The following is a 10,237-nucleotide window of genomic DNA, read 5'->3' as shown; positions in this document are numbered from 1 at the left end:
GTAATTTCTTAATCAATAAAAATATATTAAAAAAAAAAAAAGATTACTTAAGACCCAATTAATATCAGCCAAAATGTGACTGAGACCAGGACCACAGAGAATATACTCAGGGTCCAGTCTGAGGTGAGGAAGAACTCTCAGAGCTCTTATTCTGGACTGAATGTTTTATTTCCCAACAAAATTCAAATGCTGAAATCCTAACTCTCAGCGTGATGGTATTTGAAGGTTGGGTCTTTGGGAGGTGCTTAGGTCGTGAGGATGGAACCCTCACGAATGGGATTAGTGCCCTTATACAAGGGACCTCAGAGTGTTTCTTTTTTTAAAATATATATTTTATTGATTTTTTACAGAGAGGAAGGGAGAGGGATAGAGAGTTAAAAACATCAATGAGAGAGAAACATCGATCAGCTGCCTCCTGCACACCTCCTACTGGGGATGTGCCCACAACCCAGGTACATGCCCTTGACCGTAATCGAAACTGGGACCTTTCAGTCTGCAGGCCGACGCTCTGCCAAACCGGTTAGGGCTCAGAGTGTTTCTTGAGCCTTCCACCATGTACACAAGAACACAGCAAGAAGAAGGCCATCTATGAACCGGGAAGTGGGCCCTCATCAGACAATCTGCCAGAGTCTTGATCTAGGATTTCCAGCCCCCAGAACTATGAGAAAGAAATGTTTGGCCCTGACTGGTTTGGCTCAGTGGATAGAGCGTCGGCCTGCAGACTGAAGGGTCCCAGGTTCGATTCCGGTCAAGGGCACCAAGAAAAAAACATAATAATAATAATAAATAAATAAAAGAAATGTTTGTTGTTTCAGTCACCAGTCTCCGGTGCTTTTGTTACAGCAGCCCGAAAGGACTAAGACAGCTCTCACGCACGTACGCTTGAGGAGGAAAGGTGAACCTGATGGACATGTGATGTATTTTCCTGTGAAGGCCCGGACCTAACGAGGAAACCAGGGGCAAAGAGGAAAAGTCGGGCTGAGTGGAAGCGGCTTTCTGAGCAATGTGGCGCCTGACGCTGAAGGCCCAGGTGGCATCCAGGAGGAAGGCCACCTGGATACCCGAGGCTGAAAACACAGGAGGTTAAGACGCGGGGCCTTCCACCTTCCCCTCTCTGTGGCAATTCTCTTACAAGTGGCCTAATCCTTGAAACAACCGAAAACCTTCCAAAGTCTGGGCTCAGGTTTGCTGCGGGCGATGCCTTCCTTAGGTTCTGTACCAACCCCATCTCTGACAAACTGGCATTCACCCTCTGCCTCAGGCCCTGCAGGGACCAGCAACTCCCTGTATCCTCCTTGTAGACTGGTCTCAGGTCTCCCGTACTTTCATCGTCAGGAGATACCCTTATGTCTCCCACCTAAGCTAAGCTTAACTTTCTTTGTTCATATTTTAGAAACAAAGTTGAGGACAGGGGGTACGTTGTGGCATTAGAGTGGTGATAGCAGAGGACAGGGGTGGGCAAACTTTCTGACTCGAGGGCCACAATGGGTTCTTAAACTGGACCGGAGGTTAGTTTTATTCATTTCAAACGGGCCGGATCCGGCCCGCGGGCCGTAGTTTGCCCACGGCTGGCCTAGGAGGATGGGACTCGAGATAGGCCTAGACACTTTTCAGCACTGGACTAGACCAGAACTGTCCTCATAGTTCCCTTAACTAGTCACACAACAAAAACATTCTTTTACTTGAGAGAACAGAGTATTCCTAAGAAGTGTCTTCAGACTGTGGTGCTGGGTCCACTTTTGACATAAGCACAGTGCAGGGAATACGGCCTGACCCTCCCTGACCTGCAAGCGAGCAGCACTTGGCTATGGAAAATCTCCCTTGCCACGAATGCTCGAAACAAGTGCCTCTTTCTTGGCCCTCGTTGCTAAAGGAACACGGCTGTAGCGACTGAATAGTTATCTGGCCCAGATCTCCTGCCAGACCTGCCAGCTCTAACAGCATTTCTAGGAAGGAGATTCCACAGGGACTGTTTCCGCAGGTGAATGGTTTCAAATGATCAACAGCCCACACTGAAAAGAAAATATCATTTTTTCCCAAGTTGTAGGAAAGAAACATGGGAAAGGACCTGGCCAGAGGTTTTAATTCTGCCTGCAGCTCTGCTCTGACGTTTGGATCCTGGACAGGTTACTCGAAAGCCCTCTTTTCTCATATCCCTTTCCTCTCTGCTGACGGAGGAGAGAAGAGCCCATCCTCTGGACTGTTTCGGTTTATGTGTCTCATGTCTCCAAGTAGGTTGGGAGATTTAGGACAGCAGCTATCACACTGCTTTAGCTCAGCCACTAACTTGTTGGGTGATTATTAAAAATTAAGGCTGCTAGACCATAGGGGAGGGAAATGCTGTAACCACAGGATTTCAGCCAGATCTCTTACTACATTCTTTTGAATCAGGTGGAGAAACACAAGCTGGGTGAGGATGGAGACAACGCACCTCACCAAAGAGTTCTGATTGATGGGATCATGTGAACCCAGGGGAAAGACTCTGCTTAGGCTCTGTCCTCGTGAAAATGTTGTCCATGACTTGGATGAGGACAGGAGACCATCTGATGATTCTGCAGCCGATATGAAGCCAGCGGAGGCCGTGAATGGAGAGGATGTCAGGATCAGAATCCAAAGAGAGGTCGTCAGGCTGGAGCAATGAGGAGAATTTGGCAAGACATAAGTTAACAGGAGAAAAGCCACGTGCCAGGCACTAGGTGGGGAGATGGGCTTTCATAGCAAACACCTGAAGGATTTAAGACGAGGTTAATGCACACAGACAGAGACGTGCTAAGATGACTAAAGGCTGTATTTATAGAGGCATACTGTCAAGAGTAAGGGAGGTAAGTGACCTGATCCACTTTATACAAGTCTGGACACTTGTACAAGTTTGCTTCTTTCTACTTTGGGCATAGCTGGGGGCATGCAGGACAACAACGACACTTGAAATCATGTCTTAAAAGGAATTGAGCATTTTACTGAGAATTGAAGATTTTTACCTAAAAGAACAAATATTTATGGGGATGTGATCTGTCTTGAAATAGCTGGAGCTCTGACATGCAGATGTGGGATGAACTTGGGTTGAATCTGGTCATGAAACATGCTTTGTTTTGGCTCCTATATATTAAAGTTCTTTGGGGGAAACATTTAAAACTTGAGGGTCTATCACATTAAAGCCCATATTTCTGGCTTCTCTTAGCAAATTAGAAGATGTGGCTTCACTGGGCCCTCCTGGCAACAGTCTGTTGGAGTGAGTGGTGGCCCTCTCTTTAGGTGGGGCAGGCACCCTCCACTTCCCACCTGGCCTTCTGCATTCATTCACCTGACTCTCTTCAGCATTTGCATCTGTGACTCCTGTCAACCAAAAAGGCCACAAGTCTGTTACCCAGAATTGTTACCTGCAAGGGTCATCACAGAACTCCTCCTCAATAGCAAGATACAGACAATGGAAGCCTGATATTTTCTTTGCCTTTTGCTCAACTAGCAAAGTCTATGACAAAGACTTTGGATCTTGGTTAAAAGTTGAACAGGAAACTAGGCGCATACTGCCATGAGGAAGGATCACAGCAAAATGGAAAGCTTGCGCTTAGGGAAGACTGGAGGTAGAAGGTTGGAGGACTAGCTGACCCTGGCCTCCGGCAGCCTGACCAAATGCTCCAAGTAATTAGTAGCTTGGTTTCCCAACAGTACTGCATTTGCAAAGAATAACTTAAATTGCCAAGAACAATGAGGAAATCGTTGCCTCAGACTCTCCAGAATTGAAAGAAGGTAGAATCACACCTTGCAGTGGCTGAATGAGGAAAACTGTCTCTGTTATGCTTTTTTTGAGATGAATTGATAACCATTGGGCTGTGGTCTACCGAAATGTCTTCATCCATTCTCTCCTAGAACACATGAGAAACTGCTTTAAAGATCTGATCAGTTAAATTCTAAAACATTGGGAATGGTTCAAAAGAGAAAAATAGGTTTTATCACAGGCAAAAGAGCTATGAACAACTATAATTGCCATAAAAAGAAGAGCTTATGATGAAAGCAAATTGCCTCAAAAGTCAGAAGAATGTCTCTCTATGCCATGTCCATTGTATTAAGCAACTTTTCACAAGGCGTATGGTGCCCCCAATACCACTTTGAAAGCTGTAGAGATGGTAGGAGAAGAAGAAAAGAACAATTAGAAGAGAATTGACATGTCTTTATGGTCAAATGAGTCAGGACATTGAGAAATGTAAACAGGTAGGATGAAGATCCATTACTTCACCCTCTTACAGAATCTGGCTGGAAGTTTCTGTGCCCATCTGATGGCTTGCAAGACTGGCAGTGGAGGTCTTTCTCCTTGAAATCCAGCAATGTGTGTGGGAAATATTTTCTTAACAACCTAATTTAGGGCAAGGCTGTATTTAGATCCAGGAAGAAGCTAGGGCTAGAAATAAGGTCTTTCTATATTAAACAACCTTAATCTCATCATGCAGTTAATTATTTTGGTTAGACTCATTCAATGGCTCCCCTTGTGCTTAGGAAAAACTCCAAATTTCTTGGCCTGCCATCTGATCCTTGACAACATCCCTAGACTCATCTTCTGTTATATCCTTTCAAGCGCTGGTCACCCCAGCCTTCTTTAATTTCCTCTTATACCTCTTCTCTCATTGTTGGATATGTTTTTCCCTCGACCTAGATTATTGCCATACTCTGCCTTCAACTCATCTTTGCAGTTATCAGGTTAAATATCAGTTTTCTCAAGAAGGCCTTCTCTGATTGCTACATTAGGTAAACAACCGCCCACTCACTCACCCACCCATTTCTCCTCCAGCTCCATACTTACATATATCTTGACACTTCTCACATTTATTTTAAATTTCTTGTTTAATAACTGGTTTCCCAGCTCTCTGTGTGGGCTTTGAGGGCAGAGACTGTATCTTGTTTATTGTAGTATCCTTTACAACTAGTAGAGTGCCTGGCATATAATTCATGTGCAATATGTATCTTCAGTTAATGACTACAGTAAAGGTTTTTGGAGAAGAAATAACATTTGTGATTTTTGAAAATCTGAGACCACTTTCTCTCTTTTCCTTTAGCCAGATCTCATTTCAGTTCAAGAAGGTGGGGATCTTTCTTCATCCTAAACTCCCATAGAAAAAGAGAAACCATACCACTCTTTTTAAAATATATATATTTTTATTGATTTCAGAGAGGAAGGGAGCGGGAGATAGAGGGGGAAACATCAATGATGTGAGAGAATTATCGATTGGCTGCCTCCTGCAGGCCCCCTACTGGTGATTGAGCCTACAACCTGGGCATGTGCCCTGACCAGGAATAGAACCATGACCTCCTGGTTCAGGGGTTGACACTCAACCACTGAGCAACACTGGTCGAGCATAACACTCTTGATAGTTCATCTATGGGTCCCATATGGGGAACCTTTGGCTAAATCTGACTTAAGTCCATTCGACTGCAAGATCTTACCGTTCTCTTTCTGACTATGCACGTTACCAAGCCTCTAGTTCTTTGCCAATAAACTTACAATAGAAAGTTACTTTCCCCATCATTAATCACTTGACCTTGCCTCTTTGTTCCCTGCTCTAACAGACTCAGCCATCTTCCAGCTTCCACAGGACAAAAGAGGCTTGTTTCATTTTACATTGTGCTCTATGAGTTCAGTATTTAGAAAATTAACAACAATTCCCCTGGTGGAGACCTGGTGGCTAATGTATGGAAAGATGAGAGGATTTCGTCCTCTGGCTCGTGTGAGTAACTTCACAAATGCCATCATCACCACTGACACTGAGACTGCTGGCACTGAGGACAAAAGGGTGCCAAGAGCAAGCCCAGAACATGCCGTATAGCTGAGACCCATGATGCAGAGTCTTGGCCTGAGTGCTGTGAGGAGATGCCAGACGAGGAAGGGATAAGGCGTTTTGTAATCTGAAAGGTTCCCATCATTCCTTCATCCCACAAGCATTTACAGAGGCCTGCTCTGCACCAGGCTGCGTTAATTGCTCAGGACCTAGGAATCTGCCTTCTAAGTCGCTCACAGCCTTGGGTGAGGATGAGGAGGGAGGAGTTCCTATATGAGAGAGATCAAAGGTTGACGTTAAAGACTTCATGTTAATGCAAATATAGTCCCACAGAGATCTTTTTTTAGTTGTTTTGTTTTTTGTTTTTTTTACACAGAGATCTTAAACATAGAACACAAAGCAGTTATCCAGTATCCTGGGGGAAAAACTAAAAAGAGGGCCCAAGGCAAAGCCATAAAATAGGCACCTCACCATCGATGTAGCCAAACCACCCCAAATTCCCGGTTGCTGTGAGCCTGTCCTCAATGGCTGGTACCCCTGAGTCCCTTCCTGTGGCACAGTTTCCTACTACTTCACCATTCCAAGTATGCTCTCACAGATGGAGAAGAGACTGAACTAAATCCATTCGTTCCAGGGTAGAGTAGCGGGGGGTTAGGAACTCTGCCCCCACCCCATACTACCACCACCAGGCAGAAGGCATTTCTCCCGATCCAGTGCTGTTACCCAATAAGCACACCAGGAAAGCCCTGCCTCTCCCAAGTGTCTCAAGTTTGAAACATGACATTTCAAAACAGTTTTTTATGGGGGAAATCCAAACTTTTTTGGGCATTTTTCATTTGTTTCACAGGTTGTCATTATTACTAGAGGCCCAGTGCATGAAATTTATGCATGGGTAGGGTCCCTAGAGGCTACTGGCTGCTGGCCAGGACCTCCCTTCCCCAGATGCTAGCTGCCAGCTGGGGCCTTTCTTTGTTCCGCGCCACCCCCTGGTGGTCAGCACATGTCATAGCAAGCGATCGAACTCCCGGTTGTTGGTCAAACTCCCGTGGGGACACTTTGCATATTAGGCTTTTATATATATAGATTATTATTACTATTTTGAACATATATGAGAAACATCATCTTTCAATGCTTAAGGCCCCAAAGATGTAATTCCTTCCCTGCCAGTGGCTTTATGGGCACATCTGAGGCCTCTGCCCAACCACCACCCAGGGGAGTTATTCTCAGGAGAGGGATTCCAAGCCACACAGAAGCAGGGAGATGTTAGGGAGGGAAATGATGCTAAAACTTGAAAAACAAGGTGAATTTAATCTGGATGGTTTCCTTATAAGAGTTTACTTACTTTCTAATGGTATCCCAGCCTATAAACTTTACAGACACTGTTAACACTATAAACTTTATGGATACTTCAAACCTGTAAAGAATATTTGTGAGTTTATTTGAGCCAAACTATCCACAATTGCCAGGAAGCAGAATCGCAACGTATTGGGATAATGCTCTGGAGAATGGCCATTTTTCATCTATTTTTATACATAGGGGGAAGCATAGGTGGGGTACATGAAATCCATTGGTGATAGGTTAGAGAGGCAGGAGAAAGCAAAGGTGGGGGGACCTCTAGGATTGGATAAAAAGTAAAATGATAGACACATACTTAGGTGGTGCAGGATAGTTAACAGTCAACAATTAACATGATAACAATAACAATGAAGGAATTTATGGTCTCCAGTCCTGGTGCCCAGGGCATTTGGTTGTGGCCTGAGGAGTCTGGAAAAAAGGGAAGTTACACATTACCCTGACATTTCAAGGATGTTACTGTAGATGGAAACGACAGATAGGCTCAGAGAAGGTAAAGGTTGACCTTGTCAGGGAAGATACCAGCTGAGGAGGTGACTACCCACCATAACGGCTTGTAGTTAAAGTTTAATTTCAGACCATCCTTTGTGGTTACGTTAGGTCTTTGAGTTTGCAAGACTGCCATGCAGTCCTCCACACTGATAGTCCGACAGGAACCTTTATGACTCCGTTTGATATTATCAGTGGGACTTTTGCTGCTGCATCACTGATGACAGAGATTTTATATCAGGTTTATATTTCGTGCCCTTCAGAGATATGCACGAGCTACTACTTTCATCCATCAGGCTACTCCTCTTATGAGACTTAACAAAATTCATCACTGAGAACAAAGATTCATAAGCATATGTGGATGAAACCAAAACACTGGTCGGATCTAGGAAGGCAGGGAGAGTTAAGGCAGAGGCATAGAAATTGTTCTTCCCCTCTCTCGTAAATCCATGTCTATGGTCTTTAAGATAACTTGTTATGTAAAGTTATTTATTTATCTAAGATGCACTTACAATGAATTTATCTGAAAAATAAAAAAGTCGATATTAAGAAAAAAATTGTAAATGGAAGATTATAAGAGAGGTTTTCGCGTGCCAGCAAAAGTTACTGGCGTGCCATGTTTGGCACGCGTGCCAGCGGTTGGTCACCCCTGCTTTAGGTCTTTGAGTTCACAAGACAGCCATGCAGGCCTTCCCCGAGCTTGTCAAGTTAGCATGTGGCCTCTTTCGTCCACAGACAGGTTCAATAGGGATTCAGAAGAGAGGTACTGGGAGAAGCAAAGAATGGAAGAAAAAAATTATTTTATCCAAAGCTGAACACAGCAGCTAGTCCATTCTCTCTTCCCCAACAAAAGCTCTGAGTGTGTCTATTTATTTTGCTCCCACAACGAGCTTTGAGCCTGGTAGAGGAGTGTTTCCAGTGAAACCCTTGCTCCCTGTTGCTGGATCACCTAAGGATCCCTGCCTAAGCTAGAGTCGGGAGGAGGGGCTCCTGGCTAATTGAAACTCTGTTTCATCACAGAACTAACATCTATTGTGAATGTGAACCTATTTCCTTCTAAAAATTCCTTTCTTCCTTTTTCCTTCTTTCATTTTAAAAATATATATAAATTGTGGGTCCACAGCTTTATTCTCACTGTGTCTCTGTACTGCTCCCCTCCAACCTGCCCCCAGCTTCTCTGTGGCCTGTCCTCTTCTTGCAGCTGCGATAGCTTCAGGCTCATAGAGAAAGCAGGTCTCTTGTGCTTCGGGAAAATAAATCACCCTCCCATTCTCTGTCTATTAGACATAGAAATTGAAAATGAATCCTGGCCCGAGCCGCTCAGTGGGTTGGGTGTCATCCAGTGCACCCAGAGGTTGCCGGTTTCATTTCCTGCAGCCTATTGATGTTGCAATCTCACATTGGATGTTTCTCTCTCCTCCCTTTCCATTCCTCTCTCTGTAAGAAAAAAAAAATCTTAAAAGATAATGAAAATTTCATTTGTTCAGCACTGACTAGATGCTAGGTACTACACTATGCACTTTCTACATATTTCTTTTTTATTTTTTTAAAAGATGAAGGCTACTTTTATTAAATGACTGAACCATGTAATTGCCGAGGCCACTGTGTACAGGGACGAGAGGGGGAGCTTTGTTTCTTGGTCTCTTCCTCCTTGGACAGAGTCCTGATGATCTCCTCTTCCTTGGCCTGGAGCCGCTCTTCAGGGGGCTTGTGGGCCTTTGGTCTCAGACCTGCGGGCCTCGGCCTGGTCAGCCAGAAGCTTCTGGCGAGCCTTGTCTACCTTCAGCCTGCGGCTGTGTTGCAGAGAAGAATAGCAGGACCGGGCAGAACATGAATGGACCACAACCCTTCCTCATGTAATCTTGCCTTTAACTTGTTCATCATACCAGAGCCTTCTCCAGGCACTCTTTGGTATAGAGTTGCAGATTTGGACCTTAATCAATATATTCAAAAACTTCTAAAGGTTCAGTAGTATCATGAAGTTACTGTGTGCACTATCAATGTCCTGTAAGGCAGGCACAGTAAATTCAGGTTTTGGTTGAGCTCAGCCTGGTTGCTGGGCTGCTGCTGCTGCTGAGCTGCCAGATGTTCTCCACAAACTTCTGCCGGTGCCCCTCCAGGTGGTCACTATGGCCCCACAGTCAGCACTGTCATGGGCGTGGCCCTGCTCTCTGCTTCCTCTGGCCACCACTGCATCTGCTTCCCTTATGTATCTTCTTTGGAGAAATGTCTGTGTAGCTCCTGTCCCCATGTTTAAATTGGCTTACTTATCTTTTTTTAAAAATTGAATTTATTGGGGTGATAGTGGTTGATAGGCTTACTTATCTTTTTATTAATGAGCCATTAGAACTCTTCACATATTCTTGCTATAAGTCCCTTATCAGATATATGTTTGCAAATATTTTTCTTTCTCTCTGTTGTGTTGTTTTTTCACTTTCTTGATGGTATTGTTTGGAGCACAATTTTTAATTTTCATGAAGTCCAACCTATCTATTTTTTCTTTTGTCACTTATACTTTGACTAGGGGCCCGGTGCACAAAAATTGGTGCCCTGGGGGGGGGGCGGTCCCTCAGCCTGGCCTGTGCCCTCTCGCAGTCTGGGACCCCTCGGGGGATGACCACCTGCTG

This window comes from Myotis davidii, unplaced genomic scaffold (genome assembly GCF_000327345.1).
Source record: "Myotis davidii unplaced genomic scaffold, ASM32734v1 scaffold9, whole genome shotgun sequence".
Classification (NCBI taxonomy): Eukaryota; Metazoa; Chordata; class Mammalia; order Chiroptera; family Vespertilionidae; genus Myotis; species Myotis davidii.
This window is presented reverse-complemented; position numbering follows the sequence as displayed.